The sequence below is a fragment of the Mercenaria mercenaria genome, chromosome 1, assembly GCF_021730395.1.
Source record: "Mercenaria mercenaria strain notata chromosome 1, MADL_Memer_1, whole genome shotgun sequence".
Lineage (NCBI taxonomy): Eukaryota > Metazoa > Mollusca > Bivalvia > Venerida > Veneridae > Mercenaria > Mercenaria mercenaria.
Window position 1 is genome coordinate 24,114,987 of NC_069361.1, and position 16,122 is coordinate 24,131,108.

The window sequence follows — 16,122 nt, forward strand, 5'->3', positions numbered from 1 at the left end:
CATGACAAGTATTTGTCATAATACATATGAATTGTCCATTCTGTAGTCTGTCTTTACTGCATATGTTCATAAATAGTCCGGTATATTTTATGTTTCTTTCGGCATATTGATTGCTTACGTACATGCATATTTGGAAAGAATTATGGTATTTCTGTCTATATATATATTTCGAAGGCGTTCTATTGATGCATTGTGTTATTGGGATATTGATTTGTTATATGAACAGTAGTTAACCACCATCTTTGAAACCAGTTTAAGTTGTTTGTTTGGTAATAATTATATAGTAAAGGAAAGAAATAATTTATTTTCGGACGAATGAAGTGAGGCCGAAAATAAGGCGTGTATGTGTATATAAACTTGATTTTATTAGTAAACATACACTACTTGCATTGATCTGATTTCATCAATTTAGAATTATTTTATTGTTGTGACTTAAATGGCGCTTACAAATTGTATTCGGGGTACAGTAAAGAAAGTCTTCTTTAGTAAAATGTTTGGCTCAAGTCAATTCTAATTTCATTTTAATTTTGTCCGTGTTGTGAGCAATAATTATTTAGTGATCCACAAAATATTTTAATCTTGTATACTACGCAGTATCAAAATAAAAGCTCACTTGTCTAGGTTGACCTTCTCGTATCTGCAACCTCGCGCTCGGTTGGTCATCTCTTGTTATTGGTGTTATTGGGCGGGCGCTCTTTAACCGTTAGAGGGGGTCTTGACCATGTGGTCGGCCATTCACCAGGTCCATGGATTGACTGTGTCTTATATAAACAGGGTTGTTCAACTTATCGGCCATACGATTATTAATGATCAGTCGAAAGTTGCATTTATTATATGTACATGTAGGTCCGTACATATTATTATAATTTGTGGATCACTTTGCTACAAACCTCTAACACATGGGTCATGTAAATCCCCCCTGTTTTCTTACGTTTCCAGTCTGCCGGTTAGCTCAGTCAATCGCTTGGATGGATTATTGATGAGGCCGCGATCATATTGAAAAGGTAAAGTATATGCGCGCTGGGGAAAATATTTCATGATGGACCTGTGAATTCTTTACTTATGGGTGAAACAGGTCTCATAAGCGTAAATACGACTAGCTTCTACTGATTATAAAACATACCGTACGATTTGTTGTGAATTAACTGTTGTTGTACTTTTAGTAGTTCAACCGCCACCCTTGTTTAAGAGCAACATTTAAAAAACACGTTTTTTTTCATCCTCAAGTAATAAGTAAGTAGACTCGCCCTGTTTAATCAATCTAGACGCATAATCTAACTCTATACATAGAGCGCCTACTTCACCTGATTTACATTCGGAACATTTTCACGCGTTTCGGGCTTTATCGTATGTTTAACATGGGATTTTTGAACCGTCCAAAGATGTTTGTCTCATTGTTTTTTTTTTTTTAATAAAAATGTTACTGCTTTCATTGTCTACCACTTTTTTTCCATCCTTGCCTGAAAAAACAGTAATGAGTTTGTACACTGTTCAGACAATTGTGCTCTGTTGAAATTTGACCAAACACAAGTTTACCTGCATAAACAGAAAGCATGATATGTCACCATGCGCGGATCCAGAGGAGGGGGAGGGGGGAGGGGGGGGGGACCGGGGATCCGGACCCCCTCTGGAAAATTTTTAAAAAAGGAAAGAAAATGTTTTTCGAAAAAGGCAACATTAGGACTGCATGTAAAGTATATGCGGCTGCTGTTACATACGACCCCGACATAATTCATATTATTTATCTAAAAGAACTAAGAATTTTACCTTCAAGAAAGCTTGATTTTATCATTTTCCCAAATTTAACAGGTTAGTTCATAAAACTGTCCCAGAATGCAAAAAATGAAGTGCTAAATTTCAAAATTTCCAGGGGTGGGGGGGGGGGGGGCAGGGGATCGGACCCCCTCTGAAAAAATTGGCTATGTCCGTGCATGGTCACTATACCTGTCCAGTACTGGACATTACGGTAAACGCTTCTTTCCTGCACAAATGACAATTTCGCAACTTTTGTCCGGTTTGTACAAATTTGTGGCCGCGATAAACCATTTGACTTGTATTATTATTGTAGCATAGTTTGCTATAACCATTCCCTCGCACCGGTCCGTTTGTTCATTTATTACATTGAAACAAATTTTTCAATATTTTGATATTTTTGTGCGCTTGTTTGCTGAAGACTTTCTTGACTTACATCAGATTTTATTTTGATCTTGGTGTTATGTTTCATTTCGTATTTACTTAATCTAGTAAGAATATTTTTGTTGATATATCATCTCATGTCATAGAGATCTCTGAGAGCATCTTTGCCTCGTTTCTCATTAGTGCGAAGTACTAGAACCTACAATTTCCTATTAGGTCTGGTATGTTCTGCACTTATTTTCATAGTTTTCTGCACCTTCGCGCTGCTATGTTGCTTCCAGGCATTTTAGCTGGAGCTTTGTCTTTCATATTTTCTCATCATATATACCGTGCTATATATTTACAATATGCCATAATTTTCATTTGAAAATTTACAATAAAGTCACGGCCTTATCCCACATAAGTTTGTTTTGTTTTTGCTATATTACTTGGTACATTTACCTTTGTCTTAGAACCGATGAACTCCCTTATGCAGTCAGACCCGTACTGTAGACAGCCTCCAAAAATATAACCTGCTTACTATGGTCACACGTCACCTGTCTTGAAGAAATATGTTTTCACAAATACCGGCATTTTCAGTCCCCAAGGGAGGTTCTGCAGCCGGGTTCGACTGTATATATATATATATAAATACCCTAGCACCCACCAATAAATTAATGCAGTATATTAAGTACGCATGTTACAAGATACGGGATGGCATTAACATATCACCCCGTTCCGAGTTATGGGGATAGGCTAAAAGAACTACATTTCCACAGTCAATATAAAGTGGATAAAATTGGTTTCATTTGTGTATGTGTTCTGGTATTTGAAAACATTACAATTTCTATGAGTTTTGTGCTGGCGATTGGTGAAATTTGTCGGATATCGATCACATATATGATAAGAGTTTTTGGCATTATTGTATTTCAACATTTCTGCTACAATGATTTGACCATATAAATCTAAAATGAACTAGTGCTACTAAGTTACTCCTTAAAGATACCCAATGCCTCCCTTTTACTAACATTTTGTACCTTTACTTATTTACTATGTGTTTAACTATGAATGTATTAAGTGTGTACGATTTTAAACCACAAGCACAGTACTGTTTATATACATCAATTCATTAATTTTATAATATTTACAATCGCACTATTCTTTTCCATTGAAAATTATGATGTTCATTTCGTATGAACAGCAAAAAGAAAGGCGCGAAAGTTACGTCATCGCTGCTTAGTAATATTAAAGGACCACTGTTTTGGCGACGTCCGCGTATAGTCAGGGAGAACGTTCCTTAGACGACGTCGCAGTTGTTCCGTCTGGTGAACAGAATGGCCTGAAAGCTGATTTTAATGCTAAATGCAACGAAATATGTGCAATTTATAATATTACGGCGATTCATCGACTGGCCGATCTTATTCTGTCGTTCATTTTGCATGGAGACCGACGAAAAAAGTGTTTTTTTTTTCTTCTTAATTTACATCAGTTATATGAAGTAATTGTATATACATGCTGACAATGTTCTATTTATATTAAAGCATAGGGTATTCTGTTATGGTATTAAATGTATTCAACAAACATGTGAATTGGGCACTGCATATTTAGTATTATATCAATCTAACTTTGTAATTATAAAATGTGACTGATTTTACATATCGATTCAATCATGGCCCAATGCATGATTGATGATGAAATGTTTATAAAATCCCCAGTTGCCCTCAATCAAAAGCAATGTCTAAATGAGGTTGATTCTACGGCGAATAGCCTAATCATTAAATTCGTATCCGTCGAAAGGGTTCCATTGTTCAAATATATACATTTAAAATTTATTGTGATATATGCTGACCATCCCATGCAGACAACTTGTTCATTTCTGACGCTTAAATATAATTTATCAGCAAATATATTGTATTTTTATCACACAAATTATAAAAATATAAAAATAAAAATAGAACAATTATTACATCAGCTGCGATCTTGTTAGTTTGACTTAGTAACGACATTTTTGTAATGTTATTCCTTAAAACGTATCATATATATTTGCTGTCAGACAAGAATTGAAAAAAAAATGAATCTGTATTCTTCTTAATATTTAAATAACAAACATTTTGCATACCTTTAATTTGTTTTATCATTTATCCATAAACGTATTCCAAAAAGTACTTCCACAAATATATATCAATATAAAACAATTTTTCATATACCAATTACCACTGAATAAAAAGTTAAAACATGTTTTTCTCTTCCTTTCAGTTGCAACAAGTTGCCGCTTATCTGAGGTAGAATGATAGAGGCTGACATTTTATGAGACACGAATCAATACAAATCAATGCAATATTCTACCGTTGTAGTTTTCCAATAGCTTTTTTCCTGGAGCGCAAATTTTGCAATTGTTATATCTAATCAGTTAAAAGATTCTAAGAAGGCATATGGAAAGCTAATTCTCATCAAGATCAAATGATTTTTCAAGTTTTATAACATAAGTTATTGCATCATGTTTCATGGACACAAAAACGATGATTTTCCTATCACAAACCACTTAAGTCACATTTTTCTTACAAACTGTATTATTATATTACATTTCCTTTTCCTTACTTCATGCAATTTTTGAAATTCGACAATTTTCTGCACCATATTCCACCAACATGTATTTTACAAAAGGAATATCACTTATAGAAATATCTTTATCTTTGATTTTGTAGTCTATCTATCAAGGTAGGATAGTCTCAACCTCATTTTCACTAGAGAAAAACAAAACCACACATGCGCATTGTGACGTCACATAATGATATCTTAATCAATGTCATTGAAAATGTTGCAATGCCATCTACCATAAGATTGTTTATTTATTTATTTGGGTTTTACGGCGCACCAACTCAGTATAGGTTATATGGCGCCAAACAGGACTACAAGTTTTGGTTTCACATCTCATTTACATTGAAATAAAAACATGAGGTATGGAATCAAAATTTGCATACCTGCTGGAATCACAGAGTTACAGCAAAACCAAGTGTTAAAACCCTATTAGTCGCCTCTTACGATCATGCAAGGGTAAGGCAGTGGTTCCAATTCTTTTCATACACAGATCGTCCCAGAACCACATAGGGCACCATAAGATTGAAACAGATTGAACATGGAAGACGTTTTTCCCACCCTGTCTCTCACAGGAGACACGTTATATAGTCATCGCCAAATACTTGCACCTCGTAGTGTAAAATTTATATTTAATAGTACAACGTGTATATCTGTCTGATAGTAACAACTACGTCAGCTTATCAATAACAGTCGTGAAAGAAGTCATGAGAATTGATACAGTTACTGAATTCATAATTATGATAATAACCCAGTCACACATACGGCGCGGATAGCTACGTCTAACCACTGATAGAAACGTAGTAATCCGTATCGATCCGTACCTGAGCCGTACCTTAAAGTAGTAATCCGTATGAATCCGTATCAATCCTAATGTACGGATCGATACGGATTACTGCGTTTCTATCCGTAGCTAGAAGTAGCTATCCGCGCCGTATGTGTGACTGGGGTATGATATAAAAACTTCAATTTACGTAGCGAGTCGTGTATCCTTAAATTAGCCCGAATACTCCTTCTGTATTTCACTATTTATTCACATACCTGTAAAATAATTGCAGTGCATTTTGCATTTCGTAGAAAGCAAGCTTTGTATTATGCGATGACAAATTTAAATAATTTACTGATTTACTACTTCATTATATTTAGATATTGCCGGATCTAGTTTTTTTTTTGTCTAATTATACTTTGAAATTAGACATGTTATATTTTTGCAAGTAAAATTTGTCATTTTAGGAAACGTGGGAAAGCATTCCATTTCAGTTTACGGAACAGAGACCGCATCAATGTAATGCTGTTTTTAAGCAATACGTATTCAAAATAGCTGACTTGTAGAATAATAGTTCTGTAGTTAGAAAATATGTCGTATATCTTTTAGTATTACAGGGATTGACACTTCACATCTGTGTAAGAGTAATAAAAGTCAAGCAATAATGAAATCACAAACTGTGTAAAAAGTAAATATTAAAAAGTAAAGAATCTCATAATTTATTTTCGTAATAAATATGCAAATGGCGTATTTATTCAAATGAAAAATTATGACATTGTTTTTATACACATGACTCAGAAAATTCAATACACATCGGCACGAGTTGTCTGAAGACAATTTATGTTATTTTAACATTAAATACAACTATCAAGACATGACTTATCATTATGCTTATCTCAAACATCAAATATTATTTTATGAAAATAACGAACGTCTGACATTCAATTGAACATAACCTCAACAAAATTAATTTTGAAGCATTGGTTGTGAGATAAAATCAGTATCAATTTATTTGTTCGCTTTTTAAAAATAAATCAACCGAAAATGTTATTTTCCGAGTGCGACATATCGATTAGCTGGCATCTTTGATTTTATTCATCACCAATTCCCTTGCAAGTAATTTCCTACTGGAAGGGTGGAATGTTTTTCCCAGGAAAGGTACTTCAATTTAGCAATTTAGGAAATGGCTAAAGTCCTGGAGCCAGTTGTCCGAAATTTTAACAGTTGATTAAGCTAACAGTCGATTAAGTTTTAGAGTAATATTTCGACACTTTAGAAAACGTAGAAACCCAAATGTATGGCTTAAGGATTATGAACACTGAAACGTCTTTACAGTAAAATTAAAACATCATACTAATGTTTCCCACCAAGACTAGTATTTTGGATCAAAATTAAACAAGCGATTAGTTTAACAGTCTGTTAAAGTTTCGAACAACTGGGCCCTGTTATATAACCTTAACTGTTCAATTTTTGATTTTTGAAATATTTTAAGTTGATCTTGTATAAAAGTGTTGAGGTAAAAGATGGGCTTATTTTGTGTTGTTACTGAGCTAATTGCTTAGGTTAATAGAACTGAGGATGACTTGTCTTGCTGTATTTTTATTAGCCAAGCGTCATGTTCTTGCATGACATCAGTTTACATTAGCATCTTGATACGAGATTAAAAGCAATGGACAATTTAAACTAATATCTCTAAATACGCAACTATCCAATATGTATGACTAATGTTATTGTACGAGTCACAATTTTATTCTGTAATGATCTAATTTATAAACATATCAACACATACATATAACGTTCTGACAATTATGTAATTCCTTAAGGCAATAATTCTCAGTTTAAGTTTTGATTCTTCATAATTCTCATTAGTTTACATGCATTATAAGTTTAATCTTTCAGGCCGTTTTCGATATCCCGATATAGAGGATTAAAAGTTCATTTGTATTCATTGTTTTATAAGTCACTGTTAGATATGAGCAAACAGATCAACAAGACCTTTGTTTTAATTACCAACAAGCAAGCACGGTTTTACATTATTTTGCATGCAGGTCACGTTTTAAACTGTAATAAAACACTGATAATATAAGTGAGTCTGAGAATGATGAAACAAATAAAAGCTAACTTAAGACAATTTGCCTGATCATTAGAGACTTTGTTTCTCCCCACTGTTTCGCATCCAGAAGAGTCATTACAGAATTAACAGTATAAAGTTTATGCATAAGGATATGGATTAGTAAAATGGTGTTTTAAACTATTGTGGTTGTGCCGTTATATTACTGAAAAAAAATATCAAAGCTAATTTCACATAGCTTGTTATTTTGCTACATATACTTTCTACAGTCTAAAGAAACATTGTGCCCAAAGCTACTACAGTCACAGACACAGTGTCAGTAGTTAAAGCGAGCAGAAAGTAACTTCAGCTAGAAAGATGATTCAGCAGAGCTGAATATTCCGTTGAATGCAAACATAAAAAAATTCTACTGATCTGTCGACTAACGAGTAATTGCATGAATATACTTACTACGAGTTTCGCTTCCTCAAATTAATCATTGATGTACCGTATTTCTATACATTGATTAAGGTATGCCTTAAATGCTACACAAAATGTGACTAAAGAAGGCCTTTAACCCTTAGCCTGCTAGCGGCGATTGGTTTTGCCTTTGCGACCAGTGCAGACCAAGATCAGCCTGCACATCCGTGCAGTCTGATCATGGTCTACACTGTTCGCTATTCAGTCAGTAAATTTTTAATAAACACCCCTTCAAATGATAAATGGTACTGCCCAAATTGGAAGATGGGCCAGTCCATAATAGAAATTTAGCATGGTAAGGGTTAAAAAACAACACTCGTCCGCGATATGTACTTAAACACAAGAGAAACATAAGAGAACTACATTTCTTGTCAGTAAATGATAATCGAAAGCAAGTCCACAAATCTAAAAATGAAAGGGCATCTTTGCTAAACACTTAGTGTCAAACAAGTCTTCAAAATAAGGCAATTTATATCTCTGATACTTTTATACATTTAAACAATTTTGTTAAAAAGACAAATTCTCAAATCACATGTTTAGTACAAGAAAAGCAGACGTATCCCGAATTGTTTTGTTTTATAATCTAAGTTTCCACGACGAAATTTTCAAAGCAAATAGACTTTTTGAAGAAAAGTAGTACAAAATTATCGATCAGAAATATATTGATTTTACTAGAACGAAGGAGAAACGTGCGTTGCACAATAATAGTAATAATACAACTATTTTCTAACTATTTTTCTATCATTATCGAATATTCTAAGAATTGTAGTTGCAGATGTACAGTTTCAATTCTAAATGTTCTAATTATCAGATTTGAAATGAAATTTTCTAGAATAATCCTTAGTGATGTGATGCTTAATGAAAGTAAAAACCATTTTCCCGTCTCAAAACTAAATTGCAAAATAATAAGCGGAGCTTGTGTAAAAATGTATGATGAATTTAAAACCATGTAAAAGAATTCAAGACGCTTCATAATCAAAAGCAAAACTTAACATTCTTATGTCTTCGTCAGAAACAGACATTACAAAAGACTTCAACTGTTGCTTTACAGCGTTATACTACATAGGTATGCCCATCAAAGATACCTGTGAGAGCTAAACTAAAGTGTTCGGTAAATATATGCTACTCGGACAATACTATCATAACATATTGAGTAAGATTTAGAGACTATCCGATCACAAATGTGTTAGTTTTGTTGAACTTTCCCCGTTTCACCTACATATTTGGCTCATCATAAAACACCATTGGTTGTTTCCAATGAAGGAAACTCGGAAGTGATTTAAACACTTCAGATCGTGGCAATCAAGCTAAAATAAATAATGTCTAAAGTGACTTAATTCTTCAGTCCGAATTAGGAATATCGTAAGACGGTTACAAATGACAGGTAGGAAATGTACAAACTTGTCGCCCATTAACCTAAAATGTCCGATTTTCCAGGAAATAGTGATCTTCGAGTATGCTGATTGCGCCAAAGCACTACTCATGGCTAGTGAGGTTATAACGAATACTCCTGCAATATAGCGGATTCGTAAAGTTATTTGTTTTCTTGATTCGGATATACATCAACGAAAGGACATAACGTAAACTATTTATCTTTATAAGTTCGAATAAACTATCTATAAAACTAATGACATGGATATCAACTAAATTCACTATTAATTGTTGCCATTAAGTGATTTTAATTTAAAATCTTGTTAAGTATTCTTAATTGTTATACTGTATTTAGGTCATTTAGTATTAATAAAATCGTACCTTTTCTACGTATTAGTTAAATTTCATGTAAAAGTTCAATCGAACAGCGTAAATTCCTGCGGAAAAGAATCCCTTAATATTGTTACACCAATGTTTGTCATATTGAAATTTACATGATCTTTATTATATAAAGTGCGTACTTAATGTAATGAAATGGAGATGTCATGCGGTAATTTTTACACAAATGTTTTGTACACATAATCAAACCAGTCACTCTGACTTTTATGTGTGTCTGTTCTATTTATTTTTTTCTGAGTTACAAAAGCCAGACATGTGATTTCTCTGCTTCATTGCCATTGACAAGAACAATGATGCTGGCGTTAAGTCAATGTCTAACCCACATGTCTGATAATGTTATGGTTATTTTTGATACTTATTGCTGATTCATATAGTTAACCCTTATCCTACTGAATACGATTTATTCTGCCTTTGCGACCAGTGTAGATCATGATCAGCTTGCACAGCCATGCACTCTGATAGTGATCTGCACTATTCGCCATTCAATCAGTATATTTTTGGTAAGCACTCCTTTTAACAGCTACTGGTACTATCGAAATTGAAAGATGCACACGTCCATTATAGAAATTCAACCCGGGGCTAGAGGGCGTGAACGGTGGCATGTATTTCTACTACCGTCCATGAACAGGCTCAATCAAACCGTGTCTGCAACATTTTCGTTTTTGTCGTATTGAGCGACCTGTGGAGTTTCTACTTTTTCTATTTTAAAAGTCTTCCATACCCCGAAAACATTTCATTTTCATTTTCGGGTGAGTATTCGAAAGAAACTGAAATGGCATACAGCAAAAGGTCCATAAATGATTAAAACGTCACTGAAATATAATCAATTCTGTGTTTTTGTAAATAAACAGACCTTGTGGAAAATGGGTGAAAACTCGTATGAAATATAAGACAGATACTCAACGAATGCAGACTACAAACTGCATGCATCATGCAGAATATATAAATAAAGGAAGATCAAATTAAACACAATATGTAATTAACAACTTGACACAATATGTAATTCACAACTTGAAACTAGTCCAGCTGAAAATTTTTATATTATATTTGAATAAAGTTTTTTTCAGTACATGTGCTCAGATAATGATAAACCAGAAAAAAAAATGCGATTTTCCCAGCTTCAAGATGTGTACATGTACTGCAAATTCTGTTTTCATCTTCTACACATTTTAAAGCACTGGATCTATCAAATTCTATCATTCAATAGATCTTTCAAAAGCAACATCTGTAAAGTGAATCTAAATCTCAATAATGTAAGCTATACGAAGCCTAATGAAATAGTGCTGATAAAAGTTAATTGCATCTATTAAACATAGTATCCTCAGCTTCAGGGCATTTTTTTTTCTCTACGAAAAACAGCTTTTAATGTGGGAGAATGTTAGACACACTAAGTACAATATGACAAAGTTATATATCGCCATTGCTTCCATTTATGGGAAGTCTTAATTTTCGAGACGTTTGATCTGTTTTGTAGAGATATCACAATGAAAATGAAGGTCATGACTTTCACAGATTTTATTAACTATCACAGCAGCAGTCTTTAAATGCCGAATGGCGGTTTTAAAATGTCTCCCGTACTTACAATCAGTGTTGTTATATTTTCTGGTACTTTAGATCATTGAACACATTTATTTATAATATAAAAAAACCCGCTTAAGCCGGTGCTAGGGGGCGTGAGGGGTGTTGCACATTTAATCATCTCTCAAGAACAGACTCAATCAAACCGAGTCTGCAATCATGTTGCTTCGTTGCGTTCTATGCTTCCAGAGGACCTTTTCCCAGATTTTATTAAGTATTAATATAAAGGACGTATGGTGGCTGATTTCTGCCAGCGTCGCCCCGTCGTTCTGGCGTCCCCGCCATAACGAAAGAACGACGTTTTACTCTTTTGATGTTGTTTCGTTCCCTCGTTTTGGCGCCCCCGCCAGAATGACAGAACGACACGTTTTCCTCTTTTTATGTTGTTTCGTTCTCTCGTTCTGTTGCCCCCGCACAAAACGGTATAACGAAGAATGCAACGCGACAGAACGAAAGAACGACACTTATAAACGGCGCCCTAAAAACATCGTCTTGGCGCCCTCGCCAGAACGACGGAACGGAACAACGCCAAATGGTTAGAGACCACCAATTGTTTTCCCATAGACTTACATTGTAACATTATGGCGTGTACGGCCTTCCATACATCGAAACATGTATATCTAATTACAAGTTTTTCAAGAACTATTTTAGTTCTACCAAAATTTTCGACGAAAAACATATGAATAGTGATACTTTATTTAAGTAATTTTCGTGTGAACGAGATGACCCCCTGTTTTCATCATTGACATGGCGGCAGAAATTCGTTTGATAAAACTTTTTTTTTTAATACACATAAAATGTAGCAAATGTTGTCAAAATGTATAATAAAATACTGTAAATGCAGTGAAAAAATATCAATTTTGAAAAAATAATCACTTCCTGGGTTTGTTTACATGACTGACCAATCAGAACGCACAGACGTTACCTTATTCCCAGGTATACACTTACCTCATTCCCAGTAAGTTCCCTGTACTTTTTTGAATTCGTGGTCTCTGACCTATAGATGAATGTTTCGTATCACATTTTCCAATTTTACAGTAATATTGTGAAACATGATCCTATACCAAATGTCTTACAAAGTTTCATCAAGAAATGTTCAGTTTTAAGAAAGATATGTACAGTTTACTGAGGTCACCCCCTGTCGATTTATATGCCCAGACTCAGTCCCTGTCGTCGTGAGATTGCAATTTTTCGTTGATTTGACTTGGAAGCTGAAATACGATTCATTCCGTAAAAAATAGAAATAAGGTCTAATAATTTTGATCATTCTCTAACATTACAGAGATAAAAATGATCCCTTTCGGTCAAAAAGCTCAGATAAAAATGGGCACACCTGTTAAAAAAAGAGGCCAAAATTAAAAAAAAATCAAATTTCACGCTTATTTTTGCACGAAAACGTCTTTCTACATCATTTACAACAGATTTGTGGCCATTTACATTACCTGTGATGACTTCCGACGAAAGTCATGTTTTAGTTCTTTTATAGGTTAGAGACCACCAATTGTTTTCCCATAGACTTACATTGTAATATTATGGCGTGTACGGCCTTCCATACATCGAAACATGTATATCTAATTACAAGTTTTTCAAGAACTATCTTAGTTCTACCAAAATATCGGACGAAAAACATATGAATAGTGATACTTTATTTAAGTATTTTTCGTTTGAACGAGATGACCCCCTGTTTACATCATTGACATGGCGGGAGAAATTCGTTTGATAAAACTTTTTTTAAAAATGTCAACATAAAATGTAGCAAATGTTTTTCAAAATATGTTCTAACCAAAATATCGGAGAAAGCATGAAAAGATACAATTTGAAGAAATAATCACTTCTGGGTTCTGTTTAACGAGAATGACCTGTATAAATCATGACATCGCACGAAGTTACCTTATCAGAAACTTGAATCACTAAATTTGCAAATTTGTCCTGAAAATGGAAAATATCGTTCTGGCGCCTTCCGGTAGAGCATGCGCAGTGTTTTGATGTTAAAGTCACTAGTGCATAGACGTCTGCATCGCAGCAACTAGACCCGTGAAAATTAATCCAGTCTAAGTTGAATCTTTCACAAAACGAAACAAAAAGATATCAAAATCCTGGATATTAAGCTTTCAAGATTGCATTAGTACATGCTAGAATATTTAGATGTACGGATTTGGGTTTCTTTGTTATATAAGGAATTAGATAAAGAAGTCTTACTTAAGTGCATTAATAAAGTTGAACATATTTTTATTCAGTTCAGTTAAGTATATATTTGTATTAATAATTCTTTTAAGGATGACGAACACATTCATTTAAAGACATCAGTAGTAAATAAACTATACATGTAACAAATATAATTCCTACACAGAATATTATCAGTTATGGTTTTTCATAAAATTTATACGTAATAATTCAAGAATGTCAGAATATATATATAACGTCAAAATTGTTTCACCAACTTCTTTACTAATTATGTGAATGGTCTTATTTCGTTACAAATATTATTTCACTTTCGCATGTATTCCTTAACAACTAATATTCATAAAAAACCAGCAACAAATGTATCTTTCGGATTTTTTTGACGATATGTCTAAAATTTTCTCAAATTTCAACTAGTTCCTGGACCTAGGTGGTTAATCAGATTTTGGTCAACTAATGGAACAAACTTATATCATCATATAAAATTTTACTGTAAAATAAGCGAAAAAAAAAACGATTTCCATTTTGCTGTATTCGGTTAAATTTTCCCCTAACAAACTCCCCGCCCTCCTCTTGCACGCACAGTTTTGAGCATCAAAACTTCACATTAAAAAAGTTAATCACAAAAAGGTATACAACAACATAAATTTTCATGTTAAGCGTATTCTAATTTTATAAACCATTTTCCGATTCCTTTCCGATTTTTATTGTCACACTTGTATACCTGAATGCATGTGAAACACAAAAAAAAGCGTAATGAAATAAATGCTGCTTCTAAACATTTTACTGCTCATTCTCTCCTCCATAAATTAAAAAAAAAAGAATTCTGAAAATGTTACTTAATGTTTTGTTTTGTTTTTTGATAAATAAGATTATAAATATTCTTGACTACTAGGTTCTTTTTCACCCTACGGTGCTATGAAAATTGGGAATTTTAAGCACAGTTACAATATTACGTCTTTTTTCCCGCGTTTTCTCATCCAAGTTCACAGTGGCTGTTTGTAGGATTTATTTGCAGCTTTTATTTAACGGCTTGTTGCATTATAAAATAATTTTTCGTATTTTGCTTAAGCCCATTTCTACTGTTTCATAAATAGATAGATACACTTTTTCACGGAATCCATAAAAGTTTGGAAACGGCACCTATCTTTCATATTTCACACTTCATTTCATTCATATCAGCCGGTTTTGTTTCAAGCTTATAATAAGTTCTAAATAACAGCGACTTAGCAGATATATCCAGCTATAATACTCACGTTATTCAAATTTGGAAAATATATACATACTGATAAAAACGGTGGAAGTTTTTATCTAGTGTTAAGTGTGTACACGGTCAAATACTTAAAACATCTTAGCCATATTTTTACTCTAAACATAAGTAAATATTTTTATTTACTGCTTTCATTGTAGCTTTGATGGAAAAGAATAATATCATAAAACATGTGGTTATATCCACTCCCTTTGTGAACTACATGTTTAAATATGACGAAAAACTGGGTCATCAATTAGCAGCAAACATAATGAACCTTAAGATACAATTTTTAAATGACACTAAATTATATACATATCATAAACATGATAAAACCGGCTAAACCACAACAACAGCGCCTTAAATATGTCTAAAAATATATTTTTCTTCGTCGTGTGTTTCCGCCACAATCCGTGAAAGCCGAAAGTAGCCGAATATGAATGTTTGGTACGGGTACGGTATGGGGATTAGGAACAACCCAAATGGCGGTCTCTACTAAAGGGGAGTAACTCCGAGTTACTCTGCCGAAACATGACAACACTGCGCATGCTCTACCAGAACGCGCCAGAACGCCAGACCGACATTTTCACATTTGGCGTTGTTTCGTATGCCAAGACGACGTTTTGTAAGTGTCGTTCTTTCGTTCTGTCGCGTTGCATTCTTCGTTACATCGTTTTGGCGGGGGCGCCAGATAGAGGGAAAGAAATACATCGCCAAAAGAGGAAAACGTCATTCTTTCGTTATTGCGGGGACACCAGAACGAGAGAACGACACTGGCAGAAATCAGCCACCGTAAGGACGTAATATAGTGTGATAGTGTCGCCCACATAAGCATAGAAACAAGAATTACGCACACGAGGGAATATGATCTTCTTGAATATCGAATATCTGGATTTGTTTCTGTTAAAACTGACGGCTCGCCTTAACTTTAAAGGTACAGGAATATGCGTAGATGTTTTGATTTATTTAATTATGAATCGTCTCGATGTTTATATGAGTTGTGTTTAATAGATATTGAAGAACTCCGCAATAGAGGTCATCTACAGTTATCTACGGTTATTTGAAAAAGTTTTAAAACATGTCATAATAGCGGGGTGGTTTCGTTATGGAGTATTAGAAAATTTAAAACTAGAATTTTATCTAAAACGTATGACTTCATGTTCTAATAAACAAGACATTTTCTTAGTGCTTTGCAGTAAGATATACATATGAAATTAGAACTGTTAATATAGTAAAACAATTTCAAAAATATTTTGCAAACCCAAAAATTTATAAGACAAATAATGTAGTCAAGTAATTTAAGATATTAATAGAAACATGTACATGAAAATTATGTCT

The 16,122-nt window shown here is 33.7% G+C and overlaps 1 protein-coding gene across 1 annotated transcript in view; it reads right to left on the bottom strand.

The window, feature by feature from the left end:
• The window catches only part of LOC123543652 (sodium/potassium/calcium exchanger 3-like), a 68,051-nt gene extending 63,630 nt beyond the window's left edge, over positions 1 to 4,421 (bottom strand). The window contains exon 1 of the mRNA XM_045329728.2: positions 4,235 to 4,421. The gene's annotated coding sequence lies outside the window, so the exon portion shown is untranslated. The remainder of the gene's footprint in view (positions 1 to 4,234) is intronic.
• Positions 4,422 to 16,122: the final 11,701 nt, after the last annotated feature.